The sequence below is a fragment of the Mesoplodon mirus genome, assembly GCF_964341445.2.
Source record: "Mesoplodon mirus genome assembly, chromosome: 14".
In the NCBI taxonomy this organism is placed as follows: Eukaryota; Metazoa; Chordata; class Mammalia; order Artiodactyla; family Ziphiidae; genus Mesoplodon; species Mesoplodon mirus.
The window spans coordinates 79,526,412-79,550,155 of record NC_138990.1 but is presented as its reverse complement, the minus strand read 5'-3'; the positions used below and the strand labels follow the sequence as shown (position 1 = coordinate 79,550,155).

At 44.6% G+C, this 23,744-nt stretch overlaps 1 protein-coding gene across 1 annotated transcript in view; it reads left to right on the top strand.

The window, feature by feature from the left end:
- The window catches only part of SPRED2 (sprouty related EVH1 domain containing 2), a 125,168-nt gene that overhangs the window by 71,488 nt on the left and 29,936 nt on the right, over positions 1 to 23,744 (top strand). The window lies entirely within an intron of this gene.

The following is a 23,744-nucleotide window of genomic DNA, read 5'->3' as shown; positions in this document are numbered from 1 at the left end:
TTTTTAAACTTCAGGGGGACATTTTGATAAGCCTGTAGCTTACAGTCCGATTGAGGAAAGAATCTGTCAAAACCAAGGAAGGCTTCAGTTCCGGCCCACACAGTCCTGAACAGTCTGGATTCTTGAGGGTCACTTGATGTGGTGTGAGGACCATCACAACCGTTTGCAGCCAGTTTGCGGCCCTGTTTGCCCAGTCCTTTGAGGCTGGTTGGCTGGTGGCTGAGGTGGGAGTCTCGACCTGACACTCCTTTCCTTCGGTGGGTGTCAGCCCTAAAGGGAGCAGTTCCGAGGCCCTAGGCTTTCATAGGACCTCTGTATTTCCAGTGCCCTGTGATGACTTGTCACACTTTGAGAGCATACCTACCAACACAGATGGCTTTTTTTTTTTTTTTGCGGTACGCGGGCCTCTCACTGTTGTGGCCTCTCCCGTTGCGGAGCACAGGCTCCGGACGCGCAGGCTCAGCGGCCATGGCTCACGGGCCCAGCTGCTCCGTGGCATGTGGGATCTTCCCGGACCGGGGCACGAACCCACGTCCCCTGCATCGGCAGGTGGACTCTCAACCACTGCGCCACCAGGGAAGCCCCACAGATGGCTTTTTAAACATCTAGTTTCAACAGTGATTTCCTTTAACATACATTGGAGCTTCCATATATGGGGTTTCTCTTGGCCATAAAATCAAAGCTGTTTTCCTCCTTCAGGTGGTTTAAGTAATCCAATTTGAGCATAAAGCGAGTCGTGCAAACACCCTGCCACCTCCCAGTGAGGTTTGTTGGTGTGAGAGGACTTGGATGGGACTTCTATAATCTCTCATGGAACCTTTCCAAAACCATATAAGGAAGCTGGAAAGAGTCACCCATCCCTCGTATTGTCAACATTGAGCTCACGAGTGAAGTCCTCAAAGAAAGCCTGTGGAACAACCACCAGACAGTCTTGGGAGGAGAGGGCACCAGGCATTGATTGGTCCAGGGGGTGGATGCACCCTCACAGAGGCCTCGGACACGTGTATCGTACCTTCCAGCTGGCACACCCCCACACCCCCAGGGCCGCTTGGTTGCCCTGTGTGAATGATGCCCCCATTCACACGTATGGTGAGTTCCCACCTAACTAGAAAATTGCCTTGTGTCGGTACGATTAGCCCATAGGACTGAATTTATTTTTTTAATTTTTAGAAATATTTTGTTGTGAAAACTGTTGAAGCTACTCAAACGAAGAGGGAATAATATAGCCGGTTCCCATATACTTACTACACAGATGCAACAGTTATCAAGATTTTGTCACATTTCTTTAAACTTCCCTTTTTGGGGGCAAAAATATTTCATAACAAATCCCAGATATTATAGCATTTCATCCCTAGCGTACTTTTCCTTAAAAGTAGGCATTTTATAAACCCAATGCCACTGTCCCACCTAACAGAATTATTCCAGGGACAAAATTTTGATGTGTATTTTTTTTTTTTAAACAAAGTTCCTGCAACTAGGTAACCTTACAACATAAGAATCAACATGCTGATTTCACTGATAGTTTAAAAGAGGAGGGAGGGTCCTTGCTTTCAATTCTGAACAGAATTACTTGGGGATGGGGGTGGGTAAACAACTTGCACTTGTGGTTCTGTAGACTGTAATCTGGGGTGTTGAGCCATATGCCATTTGCTCCCTGTGCATTTCAAAGTATCATCAATGACTGATCATCATAACTTACAGGAATTTTTTTTAAACAACATTTTAATTGGAAAAAGCATCTGTCAGCTGTCAGACTTCCAGCTTCCACTTTTGAGAAGCAGGATGTTGAATGTGAGTAATGACACAACAGGCCTATAAAATGCGGACTAACCCTCAGATGACTCATCCAGTGCGATGCGGTATATTTGTCAAGGAGACTGAATCATATATGGGGGAAACCACTTCTCAAGCAGCCAGCTGGTTCTCAGGTCCGCAAGAGCCGATCCATTTTTATCGGAAGCTCTACAGTAGTAATAATGCTAATACGCAGCACTTGGGCTCTACAATGTAGAGGAAATGGCATCGCCCGCCAGGTATGTGCTTGCTGTTTATATGAACTTCATTTTCTTGTGGTTCTCTTCCGCCTAACCTTTCTGGTGTTTGCTTTTAACATTTTTTAAGGGAGGGGAAAAATTATTCTAATTGTGCAGAACTAAAGCATGTGTGTGTGTATGTGTGCACCCATGTGCGAGGACAGATAGGTAACCACTGGTCTTTTGATTGACACAGAGCTCTTGTCCACTCATGTTCCTTTCTGGAAACAGATTTCTCCTTAGATGTTCAGATAGAAGTGGTGTTAACCCATCCCTTTTATTAAGCCCTGAGTTTAAAATATGCTGCCTAGGAAACAGCAGAGGTGGTATACCTTTTGGGGTGGGGGAGTGGGGTAGCTTAAAACTTTTTAAAAAATGAATAAGCAGAGATGAACTAAGGAGGTGGTCTAATGGTAACTATTTTATTTATTATGTTGGATTTTTTTTTCAATGTTGTGCTTTTTCCTACCCCTCCAAGATGGATGACTTAATGCCAGAAAGCTTTATTCCCCTACTAAGTGACTATTTTTTTGCAAATCATAATTTGCTCATACTGAATTCATGCCTTAACTTTTTCTAGGTGGGAGAAAGGGTAGTGGAGATTTGGTAACAACATTTAATTATAGCTTTCACATGATCTGAAGGATTGTTTCTGCATAATTGGGAGGCTGTGTCGCCTGTCTGACCCTCTCTTCGCTCACTAAATTTAAACAGTGCCTGGCTAGTTAAGGCACATATCTTGTTTATTTGAGTGTATTAAACATTCCTCCAAGTGTTGACAGTCCATTCAGCGTCTCCTCATGTTTTTTAAAAATACTTTTTGTATCCTACTTGTTAGGGACAGATGCTATAGTTAGTTTATAGCAGTGCTATTTATGCTTTTCTGGTCTGTCTGTCCAAAATGGCTGGGTCAGGACCTGTAACACAATTGCCCACAAATTTGCCTAAGATTTAGCATTTGTGGAGCAGCCCTGTGTGTGGTGGTAAATTTTGTTATCACTCAGAGAGCATTAAACAGATCTGAGGTTACCAAGCTGGAAAAACAGGCAGTCTTTTTTTCTCTTCCCCTTTCTTGTAAAGCCCATAATAATGACTTGTTTTCCTTGAGGTATATGTATTCTAAACTGTCAGTAAATGTATTAAATTTACTTATTAAAATGCATTCAGCAATTCCGATGATATGGTGAGCCAGCATGAAATGAGTTTGTTTGGTGTGTTTCTGTTTGTTTTGTACATTAAGGGGTACACAATTTTAGAATGGCCAATTTGTTTTTGGAGACAGGACCATCTCCAAATTTCATTAATTTTGCATTCTATAAATGAAAGCCACCTGTTAGGCTGTAACATGCTAATTATGGTAGAGGACAATAATGTGGAAGAACAGTATTTGAAATATGTGGGAGTTTTGCTAAGAATTTTCCTGCCCACATCTGTACTGCTTATTTTTATACGTGTGTGTGTACACACGCATATATAGTGAATATTTAATAATAACACTTGGCGATATTAAAAAAATACTTCAGATTCAAAGTGAGAGTCCTTTTCATTCCTTCTCATTAACATTTTTTTTTTTTAAGTCATGGAAGAAAAGCTACTTTAGAAATGTAGCTTGAACTAAAGCCTGAATTTTGCCATCTTACAGTGAACGGGGGTCTCTTGGAGCTTTGGTGAAGGCCACACTCAGCTCAGGGCTCATTTTGTCAAAAGTCATCAGAAAAATAATGTGACTAAATAATGTGAATTAAGGGGAGATGAGCTAATTTGCCCTGATTTTGCTAAAATCTTAGGTGTTTTTTTTTTTTTTTTTTTGCGGTACGCGGTCCTCTCACTGTTGTGGCCTCTCCCGTTGTGGAGCGCAGGCTCAGCGGCCATGGCTCATGGGCCCAGCCGCTCCGCGGCATGTGGGATCTTCCCGGACCGGGACACGAACCCATGTCCCCTGCATCGGCAGGCAGACTCTCAACCACTGCACCACCAGGGAAGCCCAAATCTTAGGTTTTGATGTCTTTTTTTCCTTGAGGCCTACAGAAAGTATTACAGGCAGGTATATAAAAACATTTCATTTAAAGTTCTTGATTTATTGGCGTTTTTTTATGTCTGTGAAAAGGCCTTGGTCTCCTGTGATTGGTGCAGTTGAGACTAACTCAGGTCCTGTCCGCATTATTTCAGGGCAGCGTGATTTCTTTCGGCTTTGGTTACTTTTCACTCTCAGGGCATATTGATCTCTGTCATCCGCGATGATAGTCACCCCTGGGGTTGTGGCAGCCTTTGGGAGCCCCTTGGATGTTAAGCCCCAAGAGTCTCAGTCCAGAGTGACCACGTGGTTTTCAGATTCCTTCTTTTCCTTTTGAGGGAGCGGGGATACAGAGCGCAGTCGGTACCGTGGGTCTCCCCTCATTCAACTTGGAAGCGATTGATAGATAGTGAGTGAGACGCTGCCCTTGTTCAGAGCTCTGCGCTGGGGAGTGTCAAATTTTAAGATGCTGTGATCCAGGCCCAGCCCTGTCCTTGCTTTCATTTCCTCTTCAGTGGGGATCCATCGTTATAGGCAACAGTTTCCTCCTGGGTTTTTTATTCATGGATTAGCTGGAGCCACTGATTGTTCTTTGTAGAAGCAACTTTTAGCTCTCCCCTTCTGGTTCTTCAGAATCTATCATTTCTTGGATGGCTCTCATATCAAAGAAAGAACTGCCCTACTCAAAAATTCATTTGATAGTTTCGGTGGCCGTGTCTTCTGAGCCAAGTAGACCGAAAACCTGGGACAAAGGATTTTTTTCCCCTTCCTCCTTGTGGGGTGTGGCAGTCAGGGAGGGTGAATTCTGAAAGCTTAGAGCGTCCTGGATATTTTAGTGGCACAGATTAGTAAACACCAAGGACATTCTTTCCCAATCTTTGAGTTTTGAAGACCCCTCCCCTTTTTAGCATCAGCTAAAATTATATTCTAATGACTCAAAGCTATAATGAATTCAGTAATCCTTTCAAAATACTGTACATTATCTATCAACATTTAAAAATACTTATTTGTATTTAGAAAGACCTGTTCAGTGAGTTTGCAGTCTGTTCTTCTGTACTTGGTGGATGATTTATGGATGTGTGGTTGTAACTGTAGCCCCCGGGGGAGAGCTGGACCTGTCCGTTGCCTGTTGTCCTTTGCCCACTGTTCTGCTGTTACACTGTCCTCCCCACATCCGGGGTTTATGGCCACTCTGCCTACACAGTGGGTGGGATTAATAGCACTTATAGATAAATCTTGTATCGTTATCTGGGAATATCAACTTTCTCGTGTGGCTCAGAAAAGCCAGAGACAGGTACAGAACAGCCTTAGGGCATCAACCCCCGCTCTTAAGGACATGTGAACGGGGTGAACGACCGCTCTCTTATCAAACCAGTATGGACTCTTGTTAGTCTTGAGCATTCTTCCAGGTATAAGTTTGCTGACAACCTGTTTGCATTGTCATCTCTGCCCAGATTGTCTTAGGACAGATGAGGGACATTTATGGAAGCCATGCCCATTCATAGTTGGATTCTCAATCACCAGCATTTCTTCGTGACTGATAATCACCAAAGAGCAAGCAAATGCCTTGGTGCCAGGATGGCACTTCAGCCCTCTTAGAAAGCTGCTGGCTTGCAGGACAGGCTGCCTTCCTTGAGCACCCTCTCGAGTGCAGCTCGGGGAGTTTGCTGCATTGTCTTCACAGAGCTCTGTGCAGGGAACCACAGCCAGATACTATCTCTTTCCAGATTTCAACCCAAGAGATGACTTTTCATTTTCAGTGTTAATTCATAGAGTTGTAAAGATTTTCAGATTTGGGGACGTACAAGTTGGGTTTGGCTTTTTTGTGGTTTTCTTTTAAACACTTATTCCTTGTGCCCATCCAGTGGAAGAGATGGGTTGCCTGCCATTGCTCTGGCCCCGCGAGGCCTGCTGTTTGACTGGGCCTCTTGAATTCCATCAAATGGAGTATAGACAGCATGTGTCATAGAGGCTGCTTGGGAAGGGTAAGGAGCAAAATTAGTGTCTGTGGGTGGGCATGTGTTCTCATCACATTGCCAAAGAACTGCAGTGTGCAAAATCTGGCAGGAACTCCTTCCAAAGAAAAAGAAAACAGCCCCTTTTTCTGCTTTGAAAAATACTAAAAAAAAAAAAACAAAAAAAAACACATCGCTAGCCCCCGTGTTGAAGAAATGGAACCATTAGAAAATCCTTGTGAGTGAGTGAGTGTGTGTGTGTGTTTTAAATAATTTTAAAAACTGAGGTTGGTATAGAAGAAATAAAAAGTTACTAACCATAAAAAATATTTTTAGAGATTCTGTCACTTATAACTGTATTAGTGATAAGTGACAGAATCTTTTTTTTTAACATTTATTTATTTATTTATTTTACAACTTTATTGGAGTATAATTGCTTCACAATGGTGTGTTAGTTTCTGCTTTATAACAAAGTGAATCAGTTATACATATACATCTGTTCCCATATCCCTTTCCTCTTGCGTCTCTCTCTCTCCCACCCTCCCTATCCCCCACCCCTGTAGGTGGTCACAAAGCACCGAGCAGATCTCCCTGTGCTATGCGGCTGCTTCCCACTAGCTATCTGTTTTACGTCTGGTAGTGTATATATGTCCATGCCTCTCTCTCGCTTTGTCACAGCTTACCCTTCCCCCTCCCCATATCCTCAAGAGTGACAGAATCTTTTATAGTTACCGTGAGAAGGTCTTGCAGTTTGTTAATCGTTCCTCACAGTATAGAAGAATATTTCTTAAATCAAAGCGTGGTTATAATGTATGTAGTTTGCACAATGGACATATGCTACATTCATAATTAGAGGAGAGTTTTGTGGGTTTTTTAAAATAGAGGTAATGTTTACTTAAGGACAATAGAAATGTTCTTTAGCCAAAGTCCCAAATTTATGAATTTGGGGTCCTTTTGAGTATACCTATTTCAAGTGGCCCCTTTTTATTTCTCAAATTAATTGACTTTGTGTGTGTGTGGCAAAAAACATAGCATAAAATTTACCATCTTAACCATTTTTAAGTGTCCAGTGTATCAGTGTTAACTATATGTACGTTATTGTACAGCACATCTCTCAAACCTTTTCATCTTGAAAAACTGAAACTATACCCATTAAACAACTCCCATATCCCTCTATCCCAGCTCTTCACAACCACCATTCTACTTTCTGTTTCTATGAGTTTGACTACTTTAGATGATGGAATTTAAAAGTGAAATCACACAGTATTTGTCTTTTTGAACTGGCTTATTTCACTTAGCCTAATGTCCTTAAAGTTCATCCATGTTGTAACATATGACAGGATTTCTTCCTTTTTTTAAAGCTGAAAAATATTCTGTTGTAGGTATTTTCTTTTTTCATCATCCCCTGATGGACATTTAGGTAATTTCCACCTCTTGGCTATTGTGAGTAATGCTTCAGTGAACGTGGATGTGAAATTAATTGCCTTTTGAAATAGGAGTTGACCTTCAATAAATGTGAGGGTTAATTCCCTATATGCAGACACACAAGAAAAAGGGCCATCATGTCAAATCACTCTGTGTTTATCTAGCCTTTTCAGTTTACACAAGAGCTTTCATATACCGAGTTTCTCACTGTGGGAATTTGCTGGGTATGGAGCAATTTTCAGTCCAGGATGCTTCCTTCAGGGATTGTGACTTCCCTAGGGGTGGGCTTAGTCCTGAGAGGCTGCTGAAGCACACTGGTGAATGAGCTGGGCTGTGAGTAGTTCCTCTTGATCAGGCATTAAGACAGAAGCCCTTTCATCCTTTCTTCCTGATACTAGATAGCAGTCTGCAGCCACAACATGGCTTCATGGTAGTGTAATTGCATCTGTTGGGCCACACAGACTGCCACCTTGCCTGTAAAGCTCTCTGCTAGAAGTTGGCCCTGGCTGCTGCATTGACTCGCCTCAGGCAGTGGTCTTTAGCTACCGCTGAATGCATGACCAAAAGCTTGGTGGGGCTCCCTGGAGCGAGCATGTTGGTGATAGCCAGGAAAGCCCATACTCTGCAGCTTATTAGCTCCCGAGGCTCTCAATTATCCGTGAAGATCATGAGTCTTAAAATCAAATGGCTATTAGTCTTCCTAATTATCTCTCATGTTCCTTGGAAGTTCTTTCTGAGATCAAACTAGAATACTCTCCTACAAATGAAACAATATTTTAAGAAGATGGTGTGAAACTGTGAGCCAGCTTGGTAGCTAGTTGGCCTACACATTCTCCTTACCCCCCGGTTCTTTTATGGCAGAAAGAAACTGAGTGGAAGCACGTGTACCAAGGGGATGGCTCTGTTTTGTAATATCTCAGAAGGAAATTGCCCTCATAGGTCAAATCCTGTCCCTCTATGTATAAATCAAGAACTAGTCGAGTCACTGCCGCGTGTTGATCCTGTGAGCCTTGCCTTGTGACTGCCTTTCTAACTGCTCACCAGCAGTCACTGCCGTCATAAAAGAAAAGAACAGGGTTTCCCTGGTGGCGCAGTGGTTAAGAATCCACCTGCCAATTCAAGGGACACGGGTTTGAGCCCTGGTCCGGGAAGATCCCACGTGCTGCGGAACAACTAAGCCCGTGCACCACAACTACTGAGCCTGCGCTCTAGGGCCCGTGAGCCACAACTACTGAGCCTGTGTACTGCAACTACTGAAGCCCACGCGCCTAGAGCCCGTGCTCCGTGACAGGAGAAGCCACCGCAGTGAGAAGCCTGTGCACTGCAACGAAGAGTAGCCCCCGCTCGCCGCAACTAGAGAGAAAGCCTGTGTGCAGCAACAAAGACCCAACGCAGCCAAAAATAAATAAATAAATTTATTTTTTTTAAAAAGAAAAGAACAGTTTCCCCAGGGACGCTTGTTTGGCATTCCTAAAGCGCTGGTACTGGTACCATTGTCACATTGCATTTAAACCAGTCATTGTGAGTTTGGGTACCTTACGTGCTTTCTGTTTGGTTTGTCTGCTTGCTTGCATAGGTGTAAAGATTTCTCAGCCTTATTAGCAGGCGATCGTCAGGCTGGCTCTTTTCTGCCCTCTTCAAGGTCCAGTAGTGCCAAATTCCAGGGACCCAAAATGCAGCCTAAATGAGGAGTTTAAGAGCTTCTCCTTGCTTTCCCTTTCTCCTGCACCCCACACCCAGGGAGGAAAACTCGTGGCAAAACCCAGCCAGAGCCAAGTGGAACTGGCTGCTCCACCAGAGGAGGGAAACAGGCTTCTGTTAAGGAGATGGTCAGCGGGCAGTCAAAACCATTTGGGAATAGGCCTGTGATTCAGGTATTTTAGGAATTGATTAGGCTTCCATGGACCGAATTGGGAATCCTGCTGCTCATCATTTTAGGTTGTTCTGTGGGGAAATCACGTTCTCGTTTCAAACAACTGATTTACAAGAAAACTTTTTTTTTAAGATGTTGAGGGTAGGAGTTTATTAATTAATTTATTTATTTTTGCTGTGTTGGGTCTTCGTTTCTGCATGCAGGCTTTCTCTAGTTGCAGCTAGCGGGGGCCACTCTTCATCGCGGTGCGCGGGCCTCTCACTATTGCGGCCTCTCTTGTTGAGAAGCACAGGCTGCAGACGCGCAGGCTCAGTAGTTGTGGCTCATGGGCCTAGTTGCTCTGTGGCATGTGGGATCCTCCCAGACCAGGGCGCGAACCCGTGTCCCCTGCATTAGCAGGCAGATTCTCAACCACTGCGCCACCAGGGAAGCCCCGACAAGAAAACTTTGACCAGAGCTCATTTGTGACATTGAAGCAGCCTGGACCCAATGGGAAACCTGAAGTACACAGACTTGCTTTATCAAAGGCCTACAAGTAAATGTCTCTCCCCACATTTAAGTTAAGCAATTGCTTCATTACTTTTTCTTAACATTTTCCCTCTTTCTCTCTGAAAGTAGTAAAGATTGGTACTGGAGTGGCTGTCTTGAGTCAAATGGTAATGCTTATAGGATGCACCGTTTGGGAGAAAAGAGACAATTTCTCTTCTCTTCTTTGCCTGAATTTGCTCCATAAGTACGTCTTGGCGATTTTCTTCCATTGTGGCTAAGGAGAATCTCACATTTGTGGATGTGTAATCCTAGCCGGATGGCTAGGTTGTACGTATTTTGTTCAAAGGATCTTATTAAAACGCAACTTTCATCATTTTCTTGCTTTTTCATAGTACTTTGATAGCCCAGCTTTGCTCCTGGGAGCTTTATAATTGCATAATACCACTTTCACTGAGGGAGCCTATCTGTTAGTTTGTCATGGTTTCAGGTCTTTGTGGTTTCAGAGTTTTTCTTCAATTCGAAAGATGTTTTCAGTTGCATTTCACTGCTGAAAGTTTTCTGATATGCTTTTGTAGAATATTTGCTAAGTCCTCTGGCATGGCTTTACGGCCCTGTGGGGTTTTTTTAACACAAAGTTATAAAGAGACCAAAGTTGAAAAGGGACCTCAAAGGTCATTGGGCCCCCTCCCTCATTTTATACATGAACAGACTGGGGCTCAGTGGGTCTGGGGTGTCTCAGCCAGGAGTGAGAAGGAGTTGTGCCACAGAGGTCAAGTCTGCTGACGCAGGGTACTAGCTACACCCTGTGGATCCAAAAATGAGGCTTTGCCTCCGTTGCTGTGAAACTTTGCCAAACTGAGGAGGACTTCCCAGCCCCACCCCCAGCTCTGCCATTTTTGCACGCGGCTATGTTAGTGATACTTCTTCGTTGCTCTTTGATTCCTTTGACAATCAGTTGTCCATCCAGTACATTTTAAGAGACCCATGAGAATAACCTCTCTTATATCCTCTGGATGACCTAGCTGAGATATGAGACCTTTGACACAATTCTGGACCCCTTTAAAACAAAGCGTGGGGAGTCTGGGAGAGTTGTTTGGAGATTGGATCTTAGTCCTTTAGCTGTCCCTAATGCCAGTGACCTTGAACAAGTCCCTTCTCCAGTCTGGATTTTTTTTTTTTTTTAAGAAGATGTTGGGGGTAGGAGTTTATTAATTAATTTATTTATTTTTGCTGTGTTGGGTCTTCGTTTCTGCACGCAGGCTTTCTCTAGTTGCAGCTAGCGGGGGCCACTCTTCATCGCGGTGCGCGGGCCTCTCACTATCGCGGCCTCTCCTGTTGTGGAGCACAGGCTCCAGACGCGCAGGCTCAGTAGTTGTGGCTCATGGGCCTAGTTGCTCCGCGGCATGTGGGATCCTCCCAGACCAGGGCTCGAACCCGTGTCCCCTGCATTAGCAGGCAGATTCTCAACCACTGCGCCACCAGGGAAGCCCTCCAGTCTGGATTTTAATTCTTCCATCTGAGTGAGGGGTCTGGAGTCCATAGTTTGTTTCTACGGTTCTTTCTAGCTTAAAAAGTGAGTAACTAATTTATGTGGCTCTTCATTAGTGATAATTGAAGACCTAAGCTCTCCGTGCAGGCCTACCTCTATTCTAGTCTCTCCCTGGGAAAGGAAGAGGTCCAGAATTCTTCAGGGAGAACAGATGCTTCACGTGTGCTTTATTTGTTTGTTAAGCTTTTCATCTCTGATGAGGGAGGTGGTAGAATCCTAGAAGAAAAGGAATTAAATGAATTGGTAATTCTTGCCTCTTGAAAGGGTGTCCATGTCCAGTGGATCATAATCCAGTCAGCCTGTCGCTAACAGGACATGCTGACTTTCCTCCCTGTGGGCGAAATTATCACCTCCTTTTGAGAACAGGTCTTATTAAAGACTGGCTTGTAAAGGATTTTATAGCTTTAGAAGTTGGTATTAACATAGGTTGATAAAGTAGTTTCCTAACCTTTTGACCATGGTTTGCTTTGGAGTGGAGGGTGGTAGGTGACAGGTAAAAAATGGAAAATGTGTCCTGGATCACGTGGGGAGAAGTAAGCAGACTTTTCAGTACCTTTGTCAGCATCTTCTAGGTTTAGTGTTGATCTCCATTTAGAATCTAGCACTATAAATTTTCTCTTTCTCCCTATATCTTCAAGTGTTCAGAAAAGTTGAAAGATGTATACAGTCAACACCCACCAGCTCCACCCTGCAAACTAGCATTTTACTTTGACTGCTTTATCACCCACATAATCTATCCATCCATCCCTCGGTCCATCCGAGACACCCTGTTATTTTTTTTTTTTATTTTATTTTTTTTTGTGGTGTGTGGGCCTCTCACTGTCGCGGCCTCTCCTGTCGCGGAGCACAGGCTCCGGATGCGCAGGCTCAGCGGCCATGGCTCATGGGCCCAGCTGCCCTGCGGCATGTGGGATCTTCCCGGACCGGGGCACGAACCCGTGTCCCCTGCATCGGCAGGCGGACTCTCAACCACAGCGCCACCAGGGAAGCCCACCCTGTGATTTTTTTATGCATTTCAAAGTAAGTTGCAGATATGGTGTGCTTCTCCTGGATCAATTCAGCATGTGATCATTAAGCACTCTCTTCCTTTTTGTTTTCTCTAATTTGTTAAGAAAGCGAAGATTTCTGAGAAAGTCAGGCGCAGAAGTTCAAGGGCTGCAATTTAAAGACCTGAATTGGAGATTATTAACTTTAAGCAACTCCCTTTGCCGTTTGTGTTTTGAAGTACCAATTTTTCTATCACATGTGTACTTTAATGTGGTGAGAGTTAATTTTGTTTAGTAATCTCACATTTCCATTAGCTGGCCTTTGGGGGTTTAAATGTGGATCGTAAATACCATTTTTGGAAGGGTGTGTAAAACGGAGGGAAAGTCAAAGAAAATTAATTGCTTTTGGAGAAAAACGTAGGGGAAGAAAGGCTTCTTTAGCTGTGGGTTATTTTGTTTGTTTCAAGTTGGTAATCCTTTGATCTTGATTAATTATGAACCCCACTGAACTCTGGGCTCAGCAAAGCAGCAGACAATAAAAGCAAAATCATAAACCTAGATGCAGACTTTGGCCTCTCGCCTACCAGGACTCCTGTCCCCACTTCGCACTGTGTGATCACCCTGAAACTCACCCTTTAGGACAGAACCATTTCAGTCTGTAAGAAGCAGATTCATTCTATTTTGGTTTGAATAAGATAAATTTCATTTTTTAAAGTGGCTTATTCATGTCAAAGTTGTTCGTGTTTTGATGATTTTTGAGAGTAACTCAGAAATCTCCCATCGATTGTCTTTAATGTTAATGAACTGTTGTGATAAGTCTTACTATGATTTCCTAAAATGTTTTAGGTGATCTTTAAAATATCCATGTTAACCCGGGCTTCCCTGGTGGCGCAGTGGTTGAGAGTCCGCCTGCCGATGCAGGGGACACGGGTTCGTGCCCCGGTCCGGGAAGATCCCACATGCTGCAGAGTGGCTGGGCCTGTGAGCCATGGCCGCTGAGCCTGCGCGTCCAGAGCCTGTGCTCCGCAACGGGAGAGGCCACAACAGTGAGAGGCCTGCATACGGGAAAAAAAAAAAAAAAAAAAAAAAATCCATGTTAACCATGTTAGAGAATCTGTGTATAAGGCTATGGTAGAATTCACATTAAAATAAAACACAGATACATGGATATATTTATTTGTTATTTCAGTAACTGTCTACAGCAGATATGGTTCCTGGATGTACAGGTAAAAGGAATGAGGAGTGGAGGCAGGATGCAGACATGTCCGGGTGGGCCTGGCAGCCTTGCCTGGTGAAGGAGATTTGTCTTAAAAGGAAGAGTCTAAGATGGAATTATCCCCCTTGTGCTAACATAATCCTCATCTGAGGCAGTGCAGAGAATCATTTGATGCTGGGTTTTTAAAAAGAAATCTTTTCCAAAAATTTTTTTAACTTTGTTGAATTCAGTGGGATTGTAAATTAAAAAATTTTTAAATTGTATTATATTTACTTCCAAATCGAAGGATTTTTGTTCACGGTGGAGGGTCATATGAGTTAATTTTCTGGAGCCAGTGTTTTAAAACTCAAAAATAATTTTTTTAAATAAATAAATTTATTTGTTATTTGTGGCGGCGTTGGGTCTTTTGTTGCTGAGTGGGGGCTACTCTTCTTTGTGGCGCACAGGCTTATTGCGGTGGCTTCTCTTGTTGCGGAGCACGGGCTCTAGGCGCACAGGCTTCAGTTGTGGCTCACAGGCTCAGTAGTTGTGGCTCGCGGGCTCTAGAGCACAGGCTCAGTAGTTGTGGCACACAGGCTTAGTTGCTCCACGGCATGTGGGATCTTCCTGGACTAGGGTTCTCACCCGTGTCCCCTGCATTGGCAGGTGGATTCTTAACCACTGCACCACCAGGGAAGTCCCTAAAACTCAAAAATAATTTAAAATGCATTCCAGAGCCTCCTATTAAGGTAATTATCCACTGTAGAGATACTTGACAAATAAGGATACAGAGGTCCGGGGTGGTCTGTCAACCAGGAAACCCACCTAGGATTTAAGAGGCCCATATGCCCAGGAATCTCCAGTTCCCTGGATCCACAGGGTGGGGAAATTAGGATTTCTGCTATTAGTAGAGATTAGAGCAAATAATCTTCAGATTTCAAGAAAAAATGATTCCTTTCTTCACCAATTGTACAGTAACTACCATGCCTGTCCTGCCCTATCTCTCCACGCTTGACCTCAGCCGGGCTTTGCTTCTCCCAGCTGGGTACGTTACTCACCTCAAGAGATGGTTGCTCAGGAAAGTTATATTGACACAGGGAGAGTTGCCAAAGAGCCATTAAAAAAATCTGTCTTAGACACAACTTCTAAAATTGCCTTCGGGTGCTAAGATTTACTTCAGCCAACACTTTATTGCCCAGGTTTAACACTGCCCGGTGTTATGGTTTTAGGTTGTACATTAGCATAACAGCTCTAATGCCTTTATCTTTATTGTGCCCCAGTTATAAGTGATCCATCATTGTGGATATTATATATTTATCAATAGTATTCTTGTGGTTTCTGAATTTAAGTTCTGAATTTAAATGTAGGTAGGAAAGGTTTTTTTGTTGAAGAAAAAAAAGAACTATAGCTCCATCCTTAAGACATTGGATATATTAAATAAGTAAAATCAAAAGGTTTTGGTTAAACGATTTTTCCAAAAGGGAAAAAAAAAAATCGAGAGCAACAGAAGTATAACCTAGCTGAATCACTCTCTTACCGTGGAGGATTTATGCTTGTTCAAACTACAGGCGAGGAAAGCTTAGAGGTTAAATTTTAAATTGTGTTTTTTTATTATTATTTTTTGCGGGGGGTGCTGCATTGGGTCTTCGTTGCTGTGCGCAGTCTTTCTCTAGTTGCGGCGAGCGGGGGCTACTCTTCATTGCAGTGCATGGGCTTCTCATTGCGGTGGCTCCTCTTGTGGCGGAGCATGGGCTCCAGGCGTGCGGGCTTCAGTAGTTGTGGCACGTGAGCTCAGTAGTTGTGTCTCGCGGACTCTAGAGCACAGGCTCAGTAGTTGTGGCGCACGGGCTTAGTTGCTCCGCGACATGTGGGATCTTCCCGGACCAGGGCTCGAACCCATGTCCCCTGCATTGGCAGGCAGATTCTTAACCACTGCACCACCAGCGAAGCCCTAAATTGTGTTTTAAAGACAGTACAGTGGAGTGATTCTAATATAACTTTGTAAACCTTGCTGAGAAGGAAACCCCAAAACCAGTGTTTTGTAAGGTAACCTCCAGCATATCTGGGCGCTGCCGTGGGTATCATCACGTCCCGTTCAGCGTGTGAAGGTTTGCCCTTGGAATTGGGGCTGCCACTGAGGTGAGGGATCAGGGGCCACGAGAAGCTCTGACTTGCCTCGCCAGCTGTAGGTTTTTCTAGCTCACCAGAGTGCTCCCTGATCAGTGTTTCCAGGCTGTGGGGATGTCAGAGGACCCCTAACTGCCTCTGGTATTTCCTCAACTATTTCCTCACAGACCTCTTAAGCATCTCTCAAGCTTACATGTTTAACTTCCAGCCCTGATCTTTATTCCTTTGTGTCTTGGGTTCATTTCCTTTTCTTGGCCATTATGGGTCACAGGACCCATGAACAGCAAGTACCCTCCACTTGGGACAGCCGGCAGGGTGTCCATTCCCATGGACGTCTGCAGGGTGTGTGTTTCAGCCCCACGTGCCAGAGAATGATTTTCGGTGTACATGCTACTCTGGCTCTTGTGGCCTGAAAGTGTGAGGTAGCACTTGGAGACTGGAAAATGCACACTGTAATGTAAAGGAAAGTATTGTACATAATATTATAAACAAGGTAGGGGCATTTATTTTGAATCATGGAAACACTAGCTCATAAAAACGAGTTTGCAGTGGTTATTCTAAAGGAGAGTTTTTGTATTAAATTTTCAGTAGGAAAATAAAAGTACTAGAGGCCCATGTCTAATAAACTTCAACTTCCTAGGATTGGTTCTAAGGAATTATTTATAAGTTATTAAATTTAAGAATCATTCCTATTTCAAATATCAGTCATGCTGGCAATGTCCTTCATAGTAATGGAGAAAACAACCCCTTTTAATACATGCACTATAAAATAGTGTGTGGGTGAGTAGGTCTATTTATATGCTTCAGGGTAGCTAGGTAGCATGAACAACAAAGATGCTGGGCTTACATGGGGCATGTGAGGATGAGAATGAGCACGCCCCATACCTCCCCCTCTGGGTCAGGGTGGAACTTGGACAGGGAGGGCTCTAGTGACCTTGCAGGACAGCAGAACTTACTAGCTGTGATGCAGGATTAAAGTGGGGATTCCTAGGGAATTCCCTGGCGGTCCAGTGGTTAGGGCTCTGCGCTTTCACTGCCAAGGGCCCGAGTTCAGTCCCTGGTCGGGGAACTAAGACCCACAAGCCGTGTGGCACGGCCAAAAATAATAATAAAGTGGGGATTCCTAAAACATTTTCTAGTTACCTTCACTCCCAGATTCTGAGCCCAGAACATAGTAAAGGAGGAAAACCTATTCACACTCCACAGTATAAGCAGGAACCCCTGCTTTCCACCCAGTTAGTTTCTGGATTAAGATCACATCCCCAGTCATTGCAAGGCAAGCACCCACCACCTTCCAGGTACCATGTTATATATTGGGGTTCCATTCCGAAAACTCATTACATGCCATTTTTAAACTGCATAAATTGATCACAAAGATAAAACACATAAAAGCTCTGCTGTATCCTCTGGGGGAATGACTCTGCATGAGCAAGATGAGCTGCAGCATCTCAGAAATGCAGGGACACTATGAAGATTGGATGAAGAGCCTGCTTTCTTCTCTGGGTGAATCTGGTCCCTGGCAGAGGGCCTTGGTGCCATGCATTCATAGTTATGGTGTCAGTACCTGTTCGAGGTACATGGATTCTCTTACTAGCAGATATGGGGGTAGGGCAGTTTCCAAGACGACTCTCCATCAAGTGTACTTCATGGCTGATTTCATGGATGTTAAGTTAACTGTGGGGAAGCCTTTTTCTTGAGTGATCTTAGCCCACTTTTTAGCTCCCCCAACTCTGATATCATGCAAGCCAGTTCTCTTTAAGAAGCAAACACTTAATGTTCAGAAAAGTTCTTCCCTCCTTCGTAGTGGCTGCTCATTAGCATTTGAGAGGAGAGCCAGGTGCCTTCACCAGAACTGGCTCCTGTGGGGTCTCGCACCTCTAGATGCTTTTCTTACCACTGTTGCCTGTAATGGCCTAACCGTACAAACAATACAAATTTTGCTTGACAATAAGCGGGCAGAGCTAGTGTTCTACCTGTAGGGGCTTGTACAGAGCTGAAAACCACGTTTCCACCATGCATAAAACTCCATTATGTACAGCTTTCCTTTCCAAACTTTATAAAGTTTGGATTATATAAATTTCTAAAACCAGGGCAGCCTACTTAAAAAAAATTCTTAAGTAGTTGATACCTAATAAAACTCAAGAAACCACCACCCTTTTAAATAGAATATGACCAGTTTCTTTGGCTTCTCAACTCATTTGATTCTGCTGAAATATTTTGTTGATCCTTTTTAAAAAGATGACAAGACACATATATTTCACACACATATGTTTTATACATACATGTAATACTTTATATATACATAACAATTCGATTAAATCAAAGAGCTTTTCTAAATCTATAGGCTCAAGGAAGACTGGGGGTGGGCCGGGCGTGTGATTACAGTGAAGAGTGGCCCTCGTCCCCCTGGAGGACATGGTGTTATATTTGGCTCAGCTGGCGGCTTGTGGTTGTGCTGGGACCAAGAGGGAGCCTGAGAGGCGGCGATCTGGACTAATCCCTCTCAGGTCTGGTGAAGTGGAGAAGGATGGAAAAGAGGGCTGGGAGGAAATGAATGTAATGTTTAGCATAATGGAGAGATAAAGGAGCGCTGTGATCAGATAAGGGCTGGCTGAGGCGGGGGCGGGGGAGGTATTTAGGGGGGATGTCAAAGTTGCAGGCTCTATCTCTGAAGCCAGTGGGAGAGGGGGAGGAGCAGAACGCCAGTTCCCAGACGGCAGACGGACTGCTTCTCTCCAGGTGTGCCTGAGATGTAGGCTCAGACCTGTTCTTTATAAATCTGCTGTTTCTCCTGCTGTCCAAGGCCCGACAGGCCTCCCTGCCACTCCGTTCCCCGACAGCTGAAAAAGGCAGGCAGTCAGGAAACCCAGTCCTCAGTGGCCAGGCAGGCTTGCCTTTAAAGGACCTGCTTTTGTAATTAAAGTCAGCCTTTCAGCAAAAATAATTATGATGGCTACAGTTGACCAAGCTTCTTTTTATCACACACTGGACCTCAGTTACTGCTTTTTTTTTTTTTTTTTTTTTTTTTGCGGTACGCAGGGCTCTCACTGTTGTGGCCTCTCCCGTTGCGGAGCACAGGCTCTGGACGCGCAGGCTCAGCGGCCATGGCTCACGGGCCCAGCCGCTCCGCGGCATGTGGGATCCTCCCGGACCGGGGCACGAACCCATGTCCCCTGCATCGGCAGGCGGACTCTCAACCACTGCGCCACCAGGGAAGCCCTCAGTTACTGCTTTTAACCCTCAGGACATGCCAGCACGGTATACTCTTCTTCGTTTTTTGCAAATGAGGAAACTGAAGCTCAAAAAGAGGCTTCTTCAGCTACTGAGAAGGCCAAGGCACTGCTGACCTGTCTGGCTTTGAACATTCTTTACAGACACAATGCTGCCTCATCACTGTTTCCTACAATCCCTTTGTTTACTTCTGTAACGTGGCCCAGACAGGGCCTGCTTTGAATCTGGGGAGAACAGCTTAGAACAGAAAGGCCTGAGATCCAGAACTACTCGTGCCACCTTGGAATCAGCGCCCCAAAACAAAAATCTAGCTTTAAAATTGTTCTTTCTCTCCCTCCCCATCCTGCCGTGGGATGTCACCGACCTCTGTTGCATGTTGAGTGGATTGCAGGACAGCAAGTCCTGGTTTTACAAAAAAGGCTACATGTGGGGAGTGCAAAGCTTTGTCCTTCAAGGAACCACGTTTGGCCAGATCCCCAGCCCAATTTGAAAAAGCCAGTTTTACTCAAAATGCATATAAAGGATATAGCGGTGGTCAGGTGGTGGTCAAACACCTTTTGTAATGACATTGATTCTTAGGGTCAGTTTAACTCAAGTTCAGACACTAGGGAGGGCTCCATTCAGTTTGTGTTTGGACCCACGCCTGGAACTTCACCAGGTCCTAATCAGTTACACCAGTTTAACAGTTGAAACTTTCGGAAGCATGAGGTTATTGTTGTTGACAGTAGCGTTTTGGGGGAATTTTCTAAAGCGTACCCGCAGCATTTTTCTTGTGCACATGAAGAAACGCATCTGCTTTAGCCTTTCCTGCTTCATCCCGCACCCCACAGACAAACCCCGCATCTGGCGTAAGCATGTTGTTTAATTCTTTCCAGAAAGAGGGAGGGAAGGTGGGAAGGGAGTTTTTTCCGTCTTTATACCTTTTTGGTAGTAGAGTTCACTGTCCTTTCTGTTCTGGGCGGGGTGAGTGCCTGAATAGCGTAAGTACACCACGGATAGGAAGCAGTTGGCATGCGGCCATGCAGCTGGATTATGCAGACACCCTTTGCAGCTTTTAGTACAACACTTTATCCCCCTGCCTTGTTTTCAACAGTCACTTGCGTCAGTTAATGCTGGCTATTGGGGTGGCTGCCAGAGGAGATGGGGGGCTTCCTTTCCCCACTCTCAACACCAGGTCCTAATCAGTTACACCAGTTTAACAGTTGAACTGGTGTTCAGCTGTTAAACTGGTGTAACCATAGAGAAGTGCACCACAGAGAAATCTGTGCCCTCGGGAATGGGCATTGAAGGAATCAGGGCAGGAAAAGAGGATGCTGCAGACCACAGTCAAAGGCCAAAATTAACAGCCCCTGTAGTCTGGAAGCCAGGGGCTGGGGTATTTGTTTGAATCTCTAATAAATGAATACTTTTTGGAAATAAGTTTATGGCACCAACATAAGAAATGCAAACTTCCCTTTTTCGTGTTTACTTAATCCCTTCAAAGGAAGGGAGAAAAGCACACAGCCGCAACAAAAAAAAGTAAAAGCATGTTTTAGCAAGAGGCGTGTAGAGTTTCAGTTATTCACCTTGGCCATTTCCTGTTGGGATGAACCCACAGTACGTTCACAGACGATTTGAGAAAGCTGTGTTTCATACTAGAGAATTACACATCCTGCAAACCCTTAGTTTTTCTAGAAAAAATGGGGAATGTGGGGGGAGTATATTCTCAAATTATGTGTATGTAACTAAACAAATATTATAAAATGTTCTTAATCTCTCTGATCTAAAGGAATATGCATGTTGAATCCTGAGGTGAATGGATTAATGAAGAAACCATGTGACTTTTTAAATTCAATTTTCCTATTAATGAAAAGGAAATCTTTAGCCTATCCCAGTTAAGCTGTTGTGGCTCATAAGCAAATGAGTATTGAACACTATATTTTCTCAGAGATTTTCTTAGCTGCAAATAATTTTTTAAAACCTGTTTACAAGTATTGTCTATTTAACCCATTCATTCCACGACCTACTACATGAAAGACATCACTCTAGGTTCTAAGGATATAGCAGTAAACAAAAAGGGCAAAGTCCCTGCTCTCATGGAGTTTACATTCTGGTTGGGAAAAGTGGGCAAACAGGGCAGATGTTGATTTAGTAGCATGTAGAGAGACAAAGCACGGTGAGAAGATTTAAGAGGAGTGGAGGGTGCTGCTTTATATAAAGTGGATGGAGAAATCTTCTCTAATGAAATAACCCTGGACAGAGACCCGAATGAATTAAGGAAATGAGCCTAGTTGGTGTGTGGAAAGAAGAGTGGGAAATGGGGTTTGAAGCGAAGGAAATAACCAGTGCAAAGGCCCTGAGGTAGGGTGCTTGATGTGGAGGACCATCATGGCTGATGGGACTGAAGTGGGATGAGCAAGGAGGAGAGTAAGATACGCACTAGATTTTGACTCTTACTCGGAGTAATATAAGAAGCTTTTGGAGAGTTTGAATAGAATGTCTTAGTCTGACTTACCTTTCGACTTTCTTAGAAAGTTGGGCAGGTATGGGAAGTAAGGAGGCCAGTTAGGAGGCTGTTGCAATCATCAGAGAAGTGTTCTGGATATATTTCAAAGGAAGAGCCAGTTGGGAATCACGAGTTCAGTCTTAAACATGTTAACTGAGGTGCCTACTAGATGCCAAAGCAGAGAAGTCACATAGGCAGTTGGTTTTACTGATCTGAAGCTTAGGGAAGAGGTCTGGGTATGGAAATGTGAATTGGGGCACTGTTAGCACATGGAAAATATTTAAGTGGAGTCGTTGGCCCCGGCTTAGATCATAGATCGTTTAGGCACAGTTAAAGGAGGGGAGGCAGCAAATACTGGTACCAAGTAGTAGGCGTGCTAGTGGGCGCCGGTGCAAGGTCTCTTCTGAGTGTGTCTGTTTTCTCAGTGAAATTAAAGCATGCTCATCCATCATCTGAGAGGGAGGGGGCAAGAGGACATATGAAACAGTCTTTTTGGGGACATGTAGCAGGATGCTGGGTAGACCCACTTGAGTTTAGTGGTTAGGACTTCGAAAGTAGACCTATGAGCCTAGTAGAGTGGGGTCTTTCCCTCTGGCCATGTGCAGCATCCTGAGTGAGGGCATGGAGTTAAGTAGATGGTAGGATTTCACCAGGGTTTGGAGTTTCACTGGGCAACTTCAGTAAGGAAAGAGAAGGCAAACATGTTTAGGTTTTCTGCAAGAGCATCATGATAGACCATGGAACTTAAGTTGGGCAGAGAATCAAGTGAGAACATGAGGGTGTGGAGAACAGGGCACAATAGATTGTTGGCCCTGGGGAGGTAAAGAATTATTGGAATCTAGAGAGTGTGAGCTGCACTGTAGGGAGATGGTGGCTGGAGAGCGGGATGCTTAAGACTGACAAGGTCAAGAGAGTGACCTAGGCCTGGGTGGCTGAGACAAGGACACTGAAGGAGAAGAGTTCCAGAAACTGAGAGGTCAAAGAATGGGAAGGATCCTCTGGGTGAATGATGAAACTATGAAGAATCATGCCAGGGGTCATGGTGAAGAGATGGAGCGACAGTAAGCGCACTTGCTAACCTCGTCAAGGAATGAGGAGAGGTGACCAGAGGTCTGAGGAAGGGGGCATGGTTAGACTTGTGAGCTTCAGAGGAACTGCAGAGAGTGCCGATAGCCTGCAGTAGAGGTGGCTACCCTACCCCGCATCTAGGCTGAGCGGGGGAAGCGTGCAGGAGAGAGAAGGCAGCCACACGAGTGGGCCACGTGACTCAGCCAGAGCGCGTTTTCATTTAGGTTAAGAAAGTGAAAGGAGGTACCTGGAGTAGTCAAATTCATAGAGACCGGGAGTAAGATGGGGAGTTAGTGTTGAAGGGTACAGCGTTTCAGTTTGGGAAGATGAAAAACGTTCTGGAAATGGATGGTTGATGTTCTGGTGATGGTTGCAGAACAGCATGAATGTACTTGATGCCACGGAATGGTACACTTAAAATGGCTAAAATAAATGTTCCATTATGTGTATTTTACCACAATAAAAACAAGTGTGAAAGGAAGGGTTTAGGAAGTAAAGGGGGATGTTGGCCCTTGAGTCCCAGGGGCACAGTGGGAGGGGACCTGGGTCACAGTAGTGGGTGAGCTGCAGGGGGTGGTAGGGAACCTGGGTGGCTTTGCCTTTGGGGGTGAGTGAGGTGAAGGATGTGGGGCAGAGGGGGACAGTCTGAGTGGTGTTTGGCAGATCGCAGGTTGCCCGGCTAGGCTCTGAGCACTGGGTCTGGGCTGCGTAGAAAGAGAGGGTTCTATGTTACTCTGCATCTTTGTTTCCCTAGAATCTGGTACAGTGCCTGGCATGTAGAAGATGGGGATGTATGTTTGAAGGATTAAAAAAAGCAATGTTGGGGCCTCCCTGGTGGCGCAGTGGTTGAGAGTCCGCCTGCCGATGCAGGGGATACGGGTTCGTGCCCCGGTCTGGGAGGATCCCATATGCCGCGGAGCGGCTGGGCCCGTGAGCCATGGCCGCTGAGCCTGCGCGTCCGGAGCCTGTGCTCCGCAACGGGAGAGGCCACAACAGTGAGAGGCCCGCGTACCGAAAAAAAAAAAAAAAAAAAAAAAGCAATGTTGTTCCAAGAAAGAAAACAGCAAGTGAGAATTTAATGGCCTTGCCGAAAATCCAAATAAGTTTTGGAAAAGTGATGAAGAATGAAAAGAAGCTAGAGTTGGTCTCTGGAGGAGAAAGAGGATTTTTGGCCAATGTGCAAAGGAACTTATTGCGAAATCAAAGTTTAGACTGGAAAAAATAAAATCATAAACAGAAGGCTACACATGTGTAAAGGGTATTTGAACTGAAATATAAATGATCGCACGGTGAATTTGATTTAGGAGTGGACTA